Source organism: Ochotona curzoniae, unplaced genomic scaffold, assembly GCF_017591425.1.
Source record: "Ochotona curzoniae isolate NIBS_2020 unplaced genomic scaffold, NIBS_Ocur_1.0 contig_3819, whole genome shotgun sequence".
Taxonomy (NCBI): Eukaryota; Metazoa; Chordata; class Mammalia; order Lagomorpha; family Ochotonidae; genus Ochotona; species Ochotona curzoniae.
In genome coordinates, this window is record NW_024466004.1 from 22592400 (window position 1) to 22611618 (window position 19219).

The 19219-nt window shown below is 36.5% G+C and overlaps 1 protein-coding gene across 1 annotated transcript in view; it reads right to left on the bottom strand.

The window, feature by feature from the left end:
- The window catches only part of EYS (eyes shut homolog), a 1254974-nt gene that overhangs the window by 904541 nt on the left and 331214 nt on the right, over window positions 1-19219 (bottom strand).

Below are 19219 nucleotides of genomic sequence, written 5' to 3' on the forward strand. Positions count from 1 at the left end.
CGGTTGTCAAATGTCATTTTGGTCAATTACATTCCGTCCAACAAGACTAGTTCTCATCAAGTCAGGAGACTTCTTACAGTCAGGGCATGGCAAAGTGTTTTCAACATATAATATGTTCTATTTATATATAAAGAGAAAATGCAAGGAATCTCCTTTTACTTGTTGAATCAAGGTCAATTATAAACCATGGTTGATTTCAAAGAAAAAACATGGGTGACACAGCGTTCTACTTGCATTGTAGCTATACTATTCAGCAAGATATGAATCATGAAATAAAGCATAGAAGTGTCAGAAGAATTATTTTCATAAAATCCTTTATTGAATTTTATATTCCTTAAAATGTTATGAAAATACACAGTTTTTTTGTAAAACTAAGTTCTGAGTATGAATAGCATAATTTCTTTCAGTTTTGCTAGTTACAATATTAATGAAAAATATGATTTATCTTTATTTCTAAATCAATTCTTTCAGATTTAACTTTTAATTATTTTTCCAAATATTTTACTGAGAATCTTTCAGGATCACATGTGGACAAGTAAAAAATTGTGTAAAATGAGAATAAAATTATGTTTACTTTGGTGCAAGACTAGCTTGAAATTGGTGTCTAATTGTTTCACAATTTGAATTTCTAAAAACTTTTTAAAAAGTTTTTTATTTGAAAGACAAAGGGAGATGAAAGAGGCAGAGGGAGACACAGAGGGATTAAAAGGAGACAAAGAGATCCTCATTTGCTGGTTCACCCCACAAACTGCTGCAAACACCAGCTTGGGCTATGCCCAAAGCAGGAACCAGGAGACTCCTCCAGATCTCCATTGTGGGTGCAGGGCCTCAGCAGCTGGGCCATCCTCCACTCTTTTCTCCAACATATTTGCAGGGAGTTGAATCAGAAGTGGAGCAGATATGAGGCAAAACAGAACCCATATCCAATGCTGACACTATAGGCAACGGCTTAATACCTAATGTTAGAGTACTTGCTCATTCATGAACTTTTGGAATACCCCATCATATAATATAGATGAAAACAATTTTAAACAACAGGATTTCTATTTTTGAGTCACACAGAACAATATTTGTTACCATAAGGTGTTAAGCAACAAAGCCATCCTATCTGTAAGTTCATACCGTCCATTTTTCTTTGGGTTTCTTGCATGGACAAGTGACCCAATTTTCAACAGACTTGTGAATTTCCTTCACCAAACTTCCTATTTTAACATTTAAGAGAATGTAACCATGTTGTAATATTCAACGTCTAATTTTTTTACTGTTAAATTTTTTTGTGTTTAGGTAATTGTCTTGTTTTTTATTAATATAAATGGCATATTTTAGGTATTTTAAAGATGCAATTCTAAAAAGATAACTATGCTCTTCTCCATTCCTTTTTTAATCCCCTCATTTCATTCTTTGCTTATTCTTCTAGCTTTTGCACTAACATACAAACATACAATTTACTTCATAAGCATAGGCATAAGTTACAACTAACCATAATGTTTCTTTTCTTTTTTCTTTTCTTCTTTTTCTTTTTTTTCACTTTCTTTCTTTTCTTTCTTTCTTTCTTTCTTTCTTTCTTTCTTTCTTTCTTTCTTTCTTTCTTTCTTTCTTTCTTTCTTTCTTTCTTTCTTCCTTCCTTCCTTCCTTCCTTCCTCCCTCCCTCCCTCCCTCCCTCTCTCTTCTCTCTCTCTCACTCTCTCTCCTCTTTCTCTTTCTTTCATTCTGTTTATCAATATATCTATTTATTAATTAGTCTAGGCCACTGGCAATGTTTGCTCTTAGTTTTTTGTTTTTGTTTTTATTTCTTTTTATTACTTTCCAGTATATATATTTTATAGATGTAAAAATTCCCTCCACATGCAGTGTGTCACAGGAATACAGATAAGAGCTATAAAACTCTCCCCAAAAGACAAATACAACATTTTCTCTGATATATGACAATTAATATAAAATATATAAACATGTATAAAATGAAACTGACACGATTTGATTTCTGTTCAGAGAAGATGTTTGGCTGGTGGGTCTCAGGATGGGGCGTCTCATGCCTGGATCCCAGACGACAGCCACCATGTGCACGTGGTGGGCTGTTCCCGGGCCTGCCTGGGCTCCGGGGGCTGCTCCCGTTGGGGTGAGTACACCTAGAGGGAAGGTCTTCATGACTGGGCAGGTACAGGACCCACCCACTGCCTTCATTGGGCTTTGAATGGGATTTGGGAGGGGCGTGACCTTGGGCCTGGGAATTTATACTTCCAGCAGCCTCCTGGCAGCTGCTGGTTCGTCTTAGGATGGGGCGTCTCATGCTCATGCCTGGATCCCAGACGACAGCCACCATGTGCACTTGGTGAGCTGTTCCCGGCGGCCAGTGTGCCATTTGGTGCCAGGCTCCGCCTGCTGGCCACCTGGCCGGGGAGCTCTGGGGTTTTGGTTCTTTGAGTCTCTGCTTAATTAGCTCCAGGTTGAACCCATTGTGCTGCTAGGACCTGAACCATTTGTAAAGATTCCCACTGGCAATAACTCTTCCTTTGTAAAACTTGTAATCACTGAACAATGCTGACCACCAAATACCAGTCCATGCAGAAGCTATGGCTTGGGGCTTGTCCTGCAAAAGTAGCTCCAACAGCTGGCTAATGTGTCATCTGGTGATGAAATAGAGTAGATCAGGCAGAACTGAGCAAACCTTAGCCCCCAAGCAAAACTAGAAACCAGGAGAGAGCACAGGTCATGCTGAGCTAAGCTCTTGTACCTACTGGTCCACATGAGCCAGGGACGCTAAGCCACAGTGTCTAAGGCAGAGGTCGGGAAAGGTGAGGGGCTGTGCCAAGCTGAGTCAGAGCAACCACTGGCATGTGAGTGATTTATGGCTGGCAACAGGCCCAGTTGGGGAGCTAAGGGGACAACCTTAACTGGGTTGAGATTCCCACCAAGGGGCGTGTGACCTGGAATGGGGGCTGCATTCTGATCTGGAAACAGTTGTAGTCTCCCTTGGCACAAGTGTGGACTGAGATTGGATGCACCAAACCGGGCCAGACCCTAACACCCCCTGGTGTCCTGGAGGACCAGGGCACCAGGGAGTGTGATGGACTAGGCAAGGTCTCAACCCCTGCTGAGCCATGTGTGAGCCATATGTGGGTATGGATGAGCCTTGGCTGGGCTGAAACATCCAACAGCAAGGACAGTTTGGCTTGAAGGCCAGTCAGGAAAAGCCACAGTTCCTGCTAGGACAGGAGGTAAACTGAGTAGGGCAGGCTCATGGACGCACTGGTAAGTGTGAAACCTGGCATTGGGAGAGGTTCTGGTGGAGGAGCTTGGGCAACTCCTCTAGCAGGACACAGACCCAGTAGGTAAGTGCAAGAAACATGACAGGAAACAGCCCAGAACAGGCCATGGAAAGTTAACCACTGGCATACAATTGGCAGGGGTTGGGGGAAGACCAGGCCGAATCTGTCTATGTCATCCACTGGTAAATCCAAGCACCAGAACAGTGTGGGTCGAGCCGGGTTCGGGCACAACAAAGACTAGTGCACAATACGGAATGCCAAGGTGAGGTTGCCTGTGCCAGAAGTGACCACAGCACCCAACCAGCACACGTGAGAACCAGGAATGGAGGGGGTGGAGCTGGCAGGGGAATAAGGGAGGGTTCTTTTGCTGGACAGCTACTCCCGCAGGAGAGCATAGGCTGGGATGCGGGCAGACCAGACTAGGCAGGGCTACCACACCTGTGTGCCTCATGCGGACCAGATCAGGAAAAAGCCGGGCTGGGCTGATTATTCCTACTGGTGCAAACAAAATTAGAGTGGGCGAGGGTTGTTTGGGCCTAGCCACAGCATCACTGGAATCTGGGAGTGGGAGAGGCCTGGGAGGGAAATAGTGGGCTCATCCCTCTTGGGTTACCACTTCCACGGGAGGGCACAAAACCAGGGGCTGGGGTGGAAGGTGGTGTGGGACAGACTCGATTACTGCTACCCATACTAGCAAACCAGGGTAGGGGGCGGGCCTGGTGGGGGTTATTGTGGGTCGCTCCAACCAGGCTGCAGCTCCCACTGGTTTAGGTGAGGGCCAAGTATGTGCTGGGCAGAACCAGGCTGGACTGCAACACCCATTGGTTCCAGTGGAAGTCGGGAGTGAAAACAGAACTAACCCAGCAATTACAACCACCAGCTGATCAGGGCGATGGACGGTGCCAGGCCCTGTACTTGCTAGCACATACAAGAAGTTTCTTTGGAGATCTTCCTAATCTAAATGCTGGACTCAGAACCCTAACCAAGAAAAGAGAGAAGACAGAACAGGTCAATCAACCATCTCAGCTATGATGGATTAAGTCAATCAGTACATTTTTCAAAGACCTCATAGTGCTTCGAGTGGCAAAATTGGCAGCGATTCATAACTGTGGCAATATCAAAACCACTTGAGCAAGAACCTCAGAGCATGCCCTACATCCAGGAACTGGGGAGCGTGGGAAATTGGGTGGGCCTTCTCCCTTAATACCCCCCTTTAAACATGAAGGAAACAATATGGAAAAATACTAGTCTTATCCACTTTCCTGTAGCCCTTGAACCTTTCTACCCCAATTAACTATGTAAAGATTGTCAAAGTTAAAAAAAATTTAAAAAAAAAACCAGATAAGATGTTTAAGGTAACATTATAAGAATACTGCAATGCTTTAACTATTTGACTCCTTTCATGATAAAAAGAAATCTTAGAAAATGAGAGGAGAGTTGGACAAAGGAAGAAAGAGAGGAGCAAAGAATGAGTCCATTTATAATCTGAAATTTCCAGAAATTTCAATATTAGAGGACACCACTTGAGGTGGAAGTTCAATGAATGAGTTTTATCAACATCTGAAGCTCAATTTTAAGTAACTTTAGGATCCCTGAGGAACAATGAAATGAACAAGGGATGAGGAAGTTTTAGACATAATCAACTAGTGAGTTATGTGTTAGTTCAACCATACTAAATTTATCTAACAGGTCAGATTTTACAACTATGTAATTTGTAGTACGCATGGAATGACTGCTACCATGTAATTTCAGAATTTTCTTGTAAAATATGACAGAAGACATAAGCATAAGACAAGCTTAACAAATAGAGTAATGTGTACTTTCTCAATATGAAATCAAAATAGTGGAATTGTTATATGCTTTATGAATGAATAAAAAGTTTAAATTTTAAGATTTTCTTTGGATCAAAGTACTATTTATTTTTATGGTTATATCTATTATCATCTTTGGCGGTCCTGGTTTAGTTTACCTTTCCAGTATTATTACTTTAGGATACACTGCAGGTGCACAACGAATCCAGAATAATGATTTCTTTCATTATCTCCTGAAGTCCTTTACTGAAAATGAGCATTTTCAAAATAACAACAGCATCTGAAATCTGGCATATTGATCAAATCCATGCATGTGATTCCACCTTGCTGTAAAAATTTGATTCCTATAGCTTTCACGTCAACTACTCTGCACTACAGCCTTTATCTGGTTTGTCTCTACTATTAAGGCTTTAACTTCTGGATGGGGAAGGATTACCAGCATGTCATAATAGCATGAGTGCAATAAATATTGACAATTCCTGAAATATTTCATTTGGAGATTTGAGGGTCACGGATTATTAAAATGATTACTGACACACAGATGTAGTGCCTGACAACTACAATGGCTAAATATATGTGGTATTTCCAGATGCTATCTTTTGAAAAACAAAATGGATCTTAGACTCAATGTTTTGTGTAAGTCTAAAAATAATACATGTCCCAACGGTAAATATTCTTTAATTTTAAAATACTTTTCATTTGTATGCCAAATAAAACTATATTTTAACACTGTCAAATATATTATTCACTAGTATATGTTCACTATAAAAGGTAATAAATGTTCAGTTTAAAATAATTTTAGTAAATATAAATATACCATGGCAATCAATGAACAGGTTTTGGAGAGTTGCAGAGGAGAAAGCTTGAATACTATTAAAATTTGTAAAATCAAAATCACTACCAAATCATAACCATAGGTATTCTGGGAGGTTCATAAATAATGTGGTTTTAAAATTTTATTCTCTTATGAATTAATAATTTCATTTGGGTAATTTAAAGATTTGCCTGCCAATAACTGACAATGCTTGATAACTTAGCACTTGTGTATAAAGTTTCTTTTGTCTTTTCAAATAACAGGTGGCTCAAGGTTTCATGTGGTGCCATTACAAGGATCAAATCCACAGGAAGGCATCTGGCCATATGGCATTACCACTGAGGATGCCAAGTATAAGTCATGCAGAGATGGATGGATATTTTGTAGAAAGCAAAGTTCTTGGGAACAAAGGAACTACCAATAATTAACATTGAAACCTACAGTCTTACATATTTTGAATCTGCTTTTACACAAATTTAAAAACTGATTATTCATGGATAGAAAAACATACTTAGGTGAGATCTTCAACCTGAATTTAAGGTTATGCTATGAAATAATTTCAACATTTACAGAAGGTAAGCAGGGAGCTGAACAGGAAGTGGAACAGCCAGGACAAAAAACAGTTCAGTTATGAGATGCTGGTGCTTGTGGGCACAGGATTAGCCAAGTGACCCATTGTCTCATTCCCTCACTGAGATTTAAAAAAATGAAACAAGTTTTTAAAGAACATATTAGATAATTCTCACATTATTATTTTTAATTTTAATGTAGAGTATAGAGTATGCAAAGATAGAAAGGTAACAGATGAGAAAAGGACAGAAAAGCAGGATTTTTTATTTAATGTTACTCAGAAATCATTTGTTTCTTCCAGATTTAGTGGAAAACTTTTAGAGCCAGATTCCTACTTCCTGATGTGACCCTCCCTGACACTTCATTAGTGAATCCAGGATCCAAATGATACTCAGCTTAAAAAAAAATCCTTAACCATAACTCAATTAAGAGGAGGAAAAATAAATCAAATAAAGAGCTAAATTCTTATAAATTATGGAATAAAGTCACCAATCTCTCCCTGTAAATTTAAGACAGCAATGGAACAGGCACTGAAATTTCATCTTCAAAAAGCTATCTTTAATTCCAGACAAGGAGGCAAAGAAGATGAGAGGAATGATACACACAACAAAAGAAGACCCAACATAAAGGGGAAAAATGCTTGCAGCTAGAAGAATCGAACAGAATTGGTGCCACGTAGAGTTTTCCAAAACAGAAAGTTAATGAAAAACCCTAACTTGCAATGGAAAGCTGGGACACTTTTCCACTAAAGAAGGCACACGATAGTTTGAAGGCACTGGCAAAAGTTAAAATTCCAGATCCAGTTAAACCAACCAGAATACTGATGAATGGGTAATAAAATCCTGAAATGACTATTATTAATGGTGAGAGAATAATCAATTTGTCCTCTTGTTTTTCATTTCCATTTTCTCTCTCACATCTATACATGTAGGCATCCATATGTGCACATGCCCAGGCATGCAAAAATAAATCATTTTTTTCTGAGTGATGAGAATCTATCCAATTCCCTTGGACAATAGCATTGCCTAATTCACACATCTCTTTAAACACTCAGGTTATTAAAACTTCATCTTATGTAAAGGTGAAGAAGACTTACAAAAATTCAGCATAAAATCAGCTGCTGTGTTTATGGGAGTATGCATTTATAAAGCAGTAAATAAACATACAAGACATATTAGTATTATCTTGCTTAAGCAGATTAAATTCAGAAACCAGAAAATTTCAAGCAAAGAAAAACTGCATATTAATTCTGTGTGAAAAATTCTTTAAGCAGCAAAAACAACCCATAGAAAGGATAGCTGAGGAGAGAGAGGAAACAATGGCAAAATTTTAGGGAAAAAAAGGAAGGTAAAATTAAATCTGTTTTAAAAATGAAAACTTTATGTAAATATTAATATTAATGACAACAGTTAATAAAACCGAAACATCCAGCATAAAGAAAATAGACTTGAGAAAAACCTTTAAAGGTCCCAAAGAATTGTATTTTATAAATGGAAGCAAATTGTTGGATTCATAAAAAAGATATTTAAATGCAAAATTGGGACCGAGTGGAAAGCTGTCAGATAAGAAAAATTACAGAAAATTGTGTTTCCAACTGAGGAATTTAAAAGTAATATAAGTTAAGATATATTAACAACAGCAACCATACTAAGTATGAGTTCATTACCAATTTTCCTGGCAAAATTACTGGATTTCATACATACAAAAGGAAAACAGGATCATCACTTATGGAAAACAAGATCAAATCAAGTCTATATAGCAAAAGCTATGTAGTTTTACTGCTGCTACGTTCTTGTCTGCAAGATACTAATAACTAGGGCCCGGAACGGTGGCGCAAGTGGTTAAGGTCCTCGCCTTGAACGCCCAGGATCCCATATGGGCACCGGTTCTATCCCGGCAGCCCCGCTTCCCTTCCAGCTCCCTGCCTGTGGCCCGGGAAAGCAGTCGAGGACAGCCCAAAGCTTTGGGACCCTGCACCCGTGTGGGAGACCTGGAAGAGTCTCCTGGCTTCGGATTGGCATAGCATTGGCCGTTGCGGCTCACTTGGGGAGTGAATCATCGGACGGAAGATCTTCCTCTCTGTCTCTCCTCTCTGTATATCCGCCTTTCCAATAAAAAAGTAATAAAAATAAATCTTAAAAAAAGATACTAATAACTAATGATGATGATATTTAAGTATAGGTTCAATAAGTAAATATTTTTCACTTCTACAAGGGCTCAGAAATTATAATTTTCTTGAGATTGTTTTCTCTTTTAATGGCCAAATCACAATTATATATATTTATGGAGTACAATGTGGTGTTTTGGTATATACATATTATTTGGCCACACTGTTGAAGCTGTTGGAGGATGAACTGTGGACAATCATGATATGAGTTAAGATGCTTGTTCAAATAATTGCTGAGGAACTTTCAGTCAATTAAATATAAATCTGAAGCTGACATAGCTGGGGAAATATTAGTTCTACAACAAACTGTTAAAATACAGAACAAGCCTATAAGAAGATGATTGGAAAATAGAGGAAGACAGAGATCACAATAATAATCAAAGGTAAAACTAAATTTGAGACAAAATAATTACTTTAATTCCTACATTTGGGTTTATAATTTTTACTTTGCTTTTATTTGTTGTTTCTTAACTAGCTTAATTTAAGTTCATAAATATTGTTCATAGTGACATCATAACCACTTACAACAGTTTTCAAATGTGAAACATGTAGGCTGGATTTTAATATAATTGGAGATTTCATAGGTGGCATATTTACAAAAGGCAAAATATCAGAAAGCAAACGATAGAAATTCTGGACATCATGTCACATCTCTCACACTTCTAAGATCATCCACTGCTATCTTGGAGAATGTGATAGTTCATAATTGCCAAAAAATTGGTGGCAGAATTCTCATGGCACATAATCAATAACATAATCAAGAGCACACAGAAATGAGAATGTGGTAATAGGATTTCAAAAGCAGAAAAAAAAAAAGATGCTGTATAGGATCCTTACACAAGCTAAAGGCAATCACTGTAACCAGTGAGGCTAGGAGGAACTAAGGGCAAGTCTAACTCACAGAAAACTCCAGAGATAATTAATGGAGCAATTGTCTATAGAGGAAGGTAAATTGATAGGCAACAGGTATGCTATCCAAATTATACAGACTCGGTGATGGCACTTTTGAGTGAAAGGTTGGGAGGTTACCTATAATTTGGCCTGACTAAGATCTGGTTCTCATAGCCATTTGGGGAATCAACCATTGAATATATGATACATCTTTCAACCTTTTGTCTGTGTAAATTTTAAAGTATGCACAGGTTATAAAATTACTGTAGTATGACACTTTTAGTCACTGGGTCGCCCAGCATTAAAATTCAAATTTCACTGATTGAAAGAAAGCCAGGTGTATGGTGAAAACACCTTGTCATATGTACTTATGATTTTCCCTATCTTGCTGGATTTATAATAAAATATGTGGTCTCACTTTAATTTTAACATCTATAGTTCTACAATTGCATTATCTTTTGAGTTAGGGTTATCACAAAAAGTGCAAGGTAAAAATGCAAATGAGCCAGAACAACTCGGAATAAACCTACATAACTGTTTGTATTCCTGAATTTGCACTTTAACTAGGTGGTAGAGCCCACACACTATTTCTTCACTTGAGGTTTAAAATTTTACAGAATACTAACTGAAAGCCCTTGAATTTGCCTTTATGTTCCTTAATGTGGAAAAGTTAACCTGATTCATTAATCTAGGAATATATGAAAGCAATGAGCTTGATAGAGAATAGTATCTGTTAGAACTAACAATAAGCAAGATGATCTGAGAATATAAGGACTGGTTTCTAGGAGAGATTATTCAGCTAAGAATGAAGCTCTCATTTACTCAGCTCTGTCATTGATGCTGAATGACAGCTTTGAGAAATACCCTAAGCCAGAAACATCCACAATACAAAAGCTCCTTCCTCATTTCTTAGGATATCCCATATTGAATTGCTGCTTATACGAGCTCATTAATGTCACAATCAGCCGCAAGCTTCAACATGAGACAGTTTAACCGGTCACCCTGTTTTACAGTTCTTTTATTTTTTTCCACAGTTTTTTTTGAAGCTATATTGAATCATGATGCACAAAAATATAGCACAGATGCAAAGATTTCTCCACACTGAACTCATCATCTGGCAATCTTCGTAGTGTGTGTGTGTGTGTGAAATTCAGTTTTTGATGTATTCAACATGACTTAATGCTCTATTCTACTTTTAAAACTTATGTGAAGGTATGAGAAAAAAGGCACAGCAATGGGGCACCAAATTTTGAGAAAGAGCTCCAAAAATAGAGACAAAAGGGGGAGCAAATTTACAGCCAAAATAAAATCTATTAGAGATTTAAAAACTCAAAGGGGATGACTGTCTGTCTGCTTGTATATGGAGTGACCACGTTGTAAAGGCCCTATACTTCAGCAGTCTAGATTTTTGTGTGTTTGTTTGCTTTTATAGTTTGGAGCTTTGTGGAATTCTTAGGAATGGGGAATTCCAAGAAAATAGAGGATTGGGTGGGCCTATGATGGCTTTGTGTCAGCTTTTTTGACCTCGGTAAACCATACACTCTTGGCAAGCTAACTTGGATGAAGTGGACCAGTTGGACTGGTCCTTTGGAACATAGGAGGAAAGTTTTTGCGCAGGACTTGAAGGTCACAATGCTGACTGTTATATCCTTGTCCCATCAAAAGGTACTCCAAATACTCAGGGAAAATGGAGCTAAAGATAGTTATATATTTAATGTATATATTAAATATATATAAACATACATATAAATATATTAAAATATATTATACATCGTATATTTTATACTATTATAAATATTATTATATTACTACAGTATAACACACCATATTATGAATATATTATATATGAACATATATTATATACAATATATTATACATATTTAAAATATATATTGTATATACAATATTTCAAAACCTAAAAAGTACAGAAGGATGGAGGCAGAGAAGGGAGCTAAGGAATGGCAGATGGAGAGGAGGAGAAATAGAGGGAGAGAAAGAGAACTCTTCTTTCCTTGCTCTCTCTCCAGGTATCCAAATCAGCCAGGATTGTGAGAGCTGTAAAGCTAGGTGTCAGGAACTCAAGCAAAATCTCCCATGTGGGTTGAGGAAATGCAACCATGGGGATCTACACCACCAGAAGCTGGAATCTGGGACTGGAGATAGCCATTGAATCCAGCTACACTGCTTTAGGACATGGGGTTCCTGAAATAATGTCTTAGTGGTTAAGCTAACCTTTCACCTCTACGTCAAAGATTTTTGCCATAAATAACCTATTTTTAATTTTATTTCTTTAGAAATATTTTGAAGTACACCATAAACATGCAAGGACACAAAAATATACAAGAAAAGTTCCCCATTTCATTATTCGCAAACGCAAAAGATTATAAGCATTAATGGTTCAGTGGTAGAATTCCCGCCTGCCACAATGGCAAAAGATCAAAAGAACATATGTGAGTTAAAGAGATAACTAGTTATAACATCTGCAATGAATAGTATTATTTATGTAGAATGAATTATGAAAATAATCATTTATAATGTTATTATATTTTACCTAGATGTTATGATTTAAATGTCAAAATATTTGCATTCCTGTATTTATATATAGAGACAGATCTCTAGAAGAACAGTGGAGTCAGTAAGGAGTATTGTGAAAACATTCAATTGAGTCAGGTTTTCTGTATTCCAATGCAGTGCACTGTACTAGACATGTTAATATACCACATACTAGGTATGTTGACATGAGGAAGTCATTTTTTCTGTCTTATTTCCCTGTGAGAGGAATTACACATTTTTTTTGGATGAGAAGTAATTTTGCTGATACTTAAAATATTTATAAAAATACCTGAAATATAATGAACATTTCAATTAGGCTATCATTAATTCTGAATAAGAAGTGCATTGGACAGGAGATGGAAAATTTTATTGTTTGTATCTTAAGAGTACGTGACATTAGGCTAGAGCAACTTCTTTTGCAAAAATGCTTTACTTTTTGCCTTTAACTTGGAGACTTTTTTATTGTTGTAATTGAATCAGTCCTTCACACTTCACATTTTCATTTTGCTTTCCTCAGTTTCATTCTTTATCTGCAGGGATCACTCTAGACATGGTGTTTGCACACACAGTTGATTACATTCCTTTGGATGCCTTAACTACCCATCTATTGACTATTAACATCACTTAACATGATGCTTGGTAAGGGTAATGAATATACTTTTTACTTTTCTTTTGCAGCCCATCTCTGATTTTTGGCAATAGAACCAGATGTCATTGTTCATCAACCGAGTCTCAGTTTAGTGTGGCAGCATTGCTGATAAGATGTGGATGAGAACAACATTCTTTCAAACTTGTCTTTAGTTTGGCAAGAACAAGACTGCTGCACCAGAGAAAAGCTTCTTGCTAAATTTTTGCTGAAATAGCCTCTGCACAAAACCTAAAGCTTTACACGTTAGCAACCTCTAAGTGCATTTGGTTCACAAGGGTACATTCTTGTACCACACACATCTAAAATAGGAAATAAAATAAACACGAATCGAAATCCCATGCCATAATGCAGAAACAATGCTTAAGAAGTATATGTCAGGTTCTAGTTTTTAATTTGTTTGCTTTTCATATTAGATAATTATGGTGAATATTTATCTCAAACATTTCAGACTGCTCTGCCATTAGTGGTTGTATACAAATTCAGTGTTTGGTCATGTGATGAACTGAAGGCATTTATTGATGGGGATTCTCTTTTATAAAGATTTTACAGAATTACGTCAATGATTTAGCTTCCTTTAAGAGATTTCCAATGGAGAGTAAATACTAAAGTATCTGGTTTGGTCTAGTAAGGGTAGAAAATTTGAATGGTAGAAACAATAGGTCAAATTTTGTCAAATGTGGTAATAAAACACAAAAGACTTACTGTGTCATATTGCTGAAAGACCATTTTAAGTTTCAGAGCTTGCCACTGGAAAAAAACTTTCATTTTTTTCCTGATTTTCAGACATGCATAAGCTAACAAAAAAATACACTGCTTCCTACTGACCCTCAGGGCAAAAAAAATATTCTAAAATTCTGTTTTGGTCAAAACAACTCTGTTTGACTTTTTCCTTAGATTTCCGGAGAAAATGCTTGAAATTTAATACATTAAAAAAGACATTGTTAAATTAATTAAACTTCAGAATATTTAATAATTTATCAATCCCATTGTTACTGGAAGTGAAGTTCATAAAATGCCAATAATTTACACATTGATCAATTGACCTTCTTAAGTATTCTTCAGTTATTCAAGGCATTTTTGATACTGTTAAAATGACCATCTTCATGAAGTTTATTCTTGAAAATTTTTGTTATTTCTCTCCCACCAAATGTCACAACTATAACCCATTTTCATAGTTATTTTTTCAGTGATTGACTAATTGATACAGCATTGTTTTTAAGTGTAACTTAAAAAAAATATTATTATTATTTTATGATACAGTTCCATAGGCAGATATAGTACTCTTACTAGTGAGTAAAATAAAATGTTTATCCACTTAATAAGGTATTTCACTTATTTGATGTCTCAAATTCCCATTAAAACTAGAAAATATTTAACTCATATTTTTTGGAATAATAGCTGGTTCAAACTCAGGTATTACATTCATTATTAATGAAATAAAGAATTTTTTTTTCCTTTTTGGACATTTCAGTGCATTTTATTTCCATTTTTATCATAAAAATAAAGGCTTTATTAACAGAATAACCAAGCATAGCATTTGTGTGCTTGCTTATTTTCCCTCTTTTTTTGGAAAGTATAGATAATATTGGAGAATATGATTTAATTCATTTTATATAATCTTAAATTTGATATCTCCATAGTGACTTTGTTTTATTTAAAATGGTAAACACTATAATATGCAACTTGAAAGGTACTGTGGCTACTGTAATTATCCATAAATTGCCCATCGTCCTTTGTTCATTTCCTTACATGAATGATGTATGTAGCTTTTTTTTAAAGATTTATTTATTTTTATTGGAAAGTCACATATACAGAGAGGAGCAGACACAGAGAGGAAGATCTTCTATCCAAAAATTCACTCTCCAAGCGGCCGCAACAGCCAGAGCTGAGCCATTCTGAACCAGGAGCCAGGAGCTTCCTCCAGGTCTCCCACGCTGGTGCAAGGTCCCAAATCCTTGGACCACCTTTGACTGCTTTCCCAGGCCACAAGCAGGGAGCTGAATGGGAATCAGGGCTGCCAGGATTAGAACCGGTGTCCACATGGGAACCTGGCATGTGCAAGACGAGGACTTTAACCACTAGGCCATCACGCCGGGCCTGTATGCAGTTTTTCTAAGCAGTGTACCTTATGTGTTAAATGGTAAGCTGATCTAACGGTAATACTCCATACCAGGGTTGGATCTAATTCTTTTATGACTGTGATCAAATACGATTGTACTTTGAGTCACTTACTTGCTAATAATATTCCTGGAGCTCAGATGATAACCGAAGCAGATCGAATTCTAATCTCTCTGTGTAGGATCCATGTTTTAACATTTCCTAACTAGTTCCAGTGTGCAACCAAGTTTATTCATTTCCCTTTAGGGTCTGGTTAAAGAACAGAAGCCTACATTAATTAACATTAATTTAAAATGAGTACTTGATGCAATTCTAGACAGAGTTCTGCATTTGCTGAGGCCTTAAGAGAAATACACTTGCTCATTCTACAGAGACAAGCTCCAGAAGTCATGCTGTCTTTCATTTCATTTCTCGGGATATAGATACGAAGCCATGTGACTAATATCCCTCAAGACTGAGTTTATTCACACAATCAGCATACAGACTGTGCTAAGCTACGAGAGTGCAAGATAATTGTGCTCTGCAATACTTGAATATTGTGCTTTATCTCTAGACTACTTAGCTATTTTGCATCATAATTTTTAATACAGTTGCTATTACCCAAATAGATATTATATATATTTATATATACTGTCTGCTAAGGAACATAAAATTATACTCAATCATAAAATAATAATTAAATGCTGATATTTATTGTATAGTTTTAATTAATAGCTGCATGCCATATTTATTTTGTTTGATCATTTTTGTTCATGTTCCCTTTCATTCTGGTTCATTTACTTAGAAATAAAATCTCTGAACTATAAACCCATAGACACCCTTCCTTTAACAGCTTTAAGCAAAATCATTCCTTTCCAATGTCTTTCAAAACCTTGATAAATTTTGACATTGTGCTTTGTTTACATGCTGGTGTTAGCAAGCATACTGGACTTTTATTTCATGCTATGTGATGATAATCTAGGCAAACACTGTCCAGTACAAACTATGACCTCCTGAAAAAGAGTGGTGAAATTTACACTATTAGCTCTAAGTTGTTGAATTTGGATGAAAACATATAACGAAATAGAAAGTCCTAGAAAATGCTGCTGAGTAGTAAAATTATTCAAAGGGATGTAAAACATAAAAAAGTAATATTCTTTAATACCTTTTATTTCCAGAATATTTTACCTGCATGTATGCACACCCTATTTATAAATGAGATTAAAAAAGTAGGAGCTAATTGCTTTCAATGAACCTGAAGAGGTAGATGTTTAATGAAGATCAAATTATTTGGGGCCCGACATGGTAGCCTAGTGGCTAAAGTTGTCACCTTGCATGTGCCAGGATCACATATGGGTGCCGTTTCTAATCCCAGAAGACCTGCTTCCCATCTAGCTCCTTGCTTATGGCCTGGGAAAGCAGTTGAGGATGGCCTAAAGCCTTGAGACCCTACACCTGCACAGGAGACCTGGAAGCTCCTGGCTTCGGTTTGGCTCAGCTGCAGCAGTTGTGGCTGCTTGGGCAGTGAATCATTGGATGGAAGATCTTCCTGTGCTACTCCTCTCTGTATATCTGCCTTTCCAATAAAAGCAAATAAATAAAAATAAAATCTTATTCAAAAACCCAAAGCTGAAAAAGTCCACAATTTTCACATGGCATCTTTCTCAAATTAATTAAAGAGTTAAATGATTTTTCTTGTACTAGGAAGACTTGAAAAGTTTACACTGTGAAATTTTGTGTTTGCCATTCTTAGTTTAGATTCAGTAAGTTTAGTTAGTCATGTAAGTAAATTTTGTCTGTCATATTTCATTAATTTTTGAGATAGCATAGCTTAAAATTACAGTGTAATCAATGGTTTAGTAGATTTGTTAAACAGTTCAAAAAATAAAAGCAAAATGATAATATCCCTTCAGGAAAATAAGCAAGGGGTACAGACAGCAATCATGTGCATTTTTAAATAATCACTAGATCATTAAAACTATACTAGTATATAAATTTGGAAAAATTCGACCAGCATAAAATTTTGAAAAAATATTGCATTTACAGCAAAACTGGTACAAATGAGCAAGCAAGGAACCATGAAAATGGTCTGAAGTCATGTACTGACCTTGTAAAGTTTTTATATCAAATATCTAAGCTTTAGGTTTTCTGAAATCTCTCCTTGTCCTCTCAAATATCACTAGGTCTTAAACAAAACCACACCAGAAGATTTGCTCTGGCACAGAATTATACAAGTTGTAAGTGCCTTTCTCAAATGATCTTGTTAATTCATTGTGAATATTCAAAGGGCATAAAAGATAATTTGATAAGACCTTTTAATTCTTGAGTGCAAATACACTTTTGTACAATAATTTAATTTCTAGACACACAACCTGTAAGCATACACACACATATAGAGAAGTACATATAAGAAATTGTCCATATAGTGTTCCTACTGCAAAATTGTAAATGTTTTCATGCCAATTATGTTATATCTGTGAAATACAAATAAAATAACATATCTATTTCAGCCAAACATGAAAAACCCATATATTCACATATACACTGTCCAAAGTTCTTATTTTAGTAAGCAAAAGAAGTTTTGGGTCACACCGTGTTACAGCAGATAAAGCCAACACCTGTGACATCGCCATATGATATGGGATGCCCTTTAGTGTCCCTGTTGCTGCACTTTATTTCCAGCTTCCTTTTAATGGCGTGACAATAGCAAAACAAGATGCCTCACATGTTCGGGTTCCTGTCATACGTATGGGCACTTCTGCTGAAGCTTTAGACCTCATGCCTTGACGTGGCCCAGCCTTGGTCATTCTGGCCACTTTGTAAGGGAACCAGCTGATGGAAGATACTCTCTCTCTCTCTTTCCCTCACCTTCTTTCTCTGCAATTCTGATTTCCAAATACAAATATAAATCTTAGAAGAAAAAATAGGTTTTAAAGGTAGACACTGTGATATAGATTTGTATTACATGCATAAAAATCTTGCTGTGATTCTACTTTAATCTTATTATTTAATGATCCTATTCTGTAACATAATTTAATAAAAAATGCAACAAAATTTCTGATAACACTAGGATTTTAAGGTTTCAGGCCATATGTTAAAAATCGCATACATTGAGAAGAATTTCAAACTTTATATCGTGTCTATTTAAAACTTTTAATATCCTCATAAGACACAAACATTTTTAACGTATAATGCTACAATTTCTAAACAATATAAACTAAAGAAAAAAATTAAAACTTTTATTGTTGACTAAGAGCAAACCTTTATATTCTCTGAAAGTCTAATTTGTAGTGTCCATAAGACAAACAGGCCAAGCAACAACATGAATGTCAATTACAAGGCAGCAATGGAACCAGATGCTGTTGGCAAAACATGCTCCAGAGTGTGGCATCTGGGTACAATAACTGCCATACAGAGCCCCATCTGTAGCTAAAGCTGTTGACTCTGCTTTGGGGAAAGAAAAAGCAGAAATAAAGAAGGCAGTTAAATTCTAAACCGTGCCAGGAATAGCAGAAGGCAGGTTGCAGTCAGCATTCAAATTACATCCCTAGCCCAATTTAGTTTTTAATGTCTTGAAACTGTGTAAACACTGAACTGTGCTAACACCAGTTGTTTAGAGAGATAAGCACTTGTAGGTAGTTCAGCAACTCTGGACACGCAGATCACCTGAACAGGCTTGATTCCATCCAAGGTCCATATCCCTAATTCCTTTCTTCTCACAGAATATAATCATATAATGAAATGCAATTCTTACTTGATCTCTCACATTTAGTATTTTAAAGAGTGGGATTTTCTACAAATTGTATATAACTTAAAAATCTTATTTACCATTCTTAATCTTTCTTCAGACTGGTCCTTCACAAAGGTAAATATCATTTAATGATTTTCTTTATTGTGACTCCTGAAGTAGCAAGGTAAATATTAGAGCATATTTGGGAGAGTGTAGAACAAAAATGGAGGATTTGTCAAGATGGCTGAACAGGGAAAGACATGCTGATTTTGATTAGAGAGACCTGGTGAAATGGAAGGAGATCAGGTCCATTTGCAGCTGTGCAAGGTTCACTTTGGAAATTCACAGAGGGCAGAATTGTTATGGGGTAGTCTCAAAGAAGCTGTCAGGGTATCACCTGCAGGACTGGGTATAATGGTAGATCCAGTGTGAGAGGTGAAAGTAGACTGTAGCAGAGTCATTGGTGATACTGCCTAGATTTCAGACTGAAGCCAAAGTGGAGGGAAGGGTAGAATTTGGGAAGGTCATCAAAATGAATGAGTAAGATCCTGGACTAATGGGGCAGAAGCTCCACTTTGAAAGCTCCTTTTGCTTGCCAGAAAAGCCTGCCAGATTAAAATCACCAAAGGTTTGATGAGGTCCCATTTGTTTATTCTGTTCTCAACTGCTAT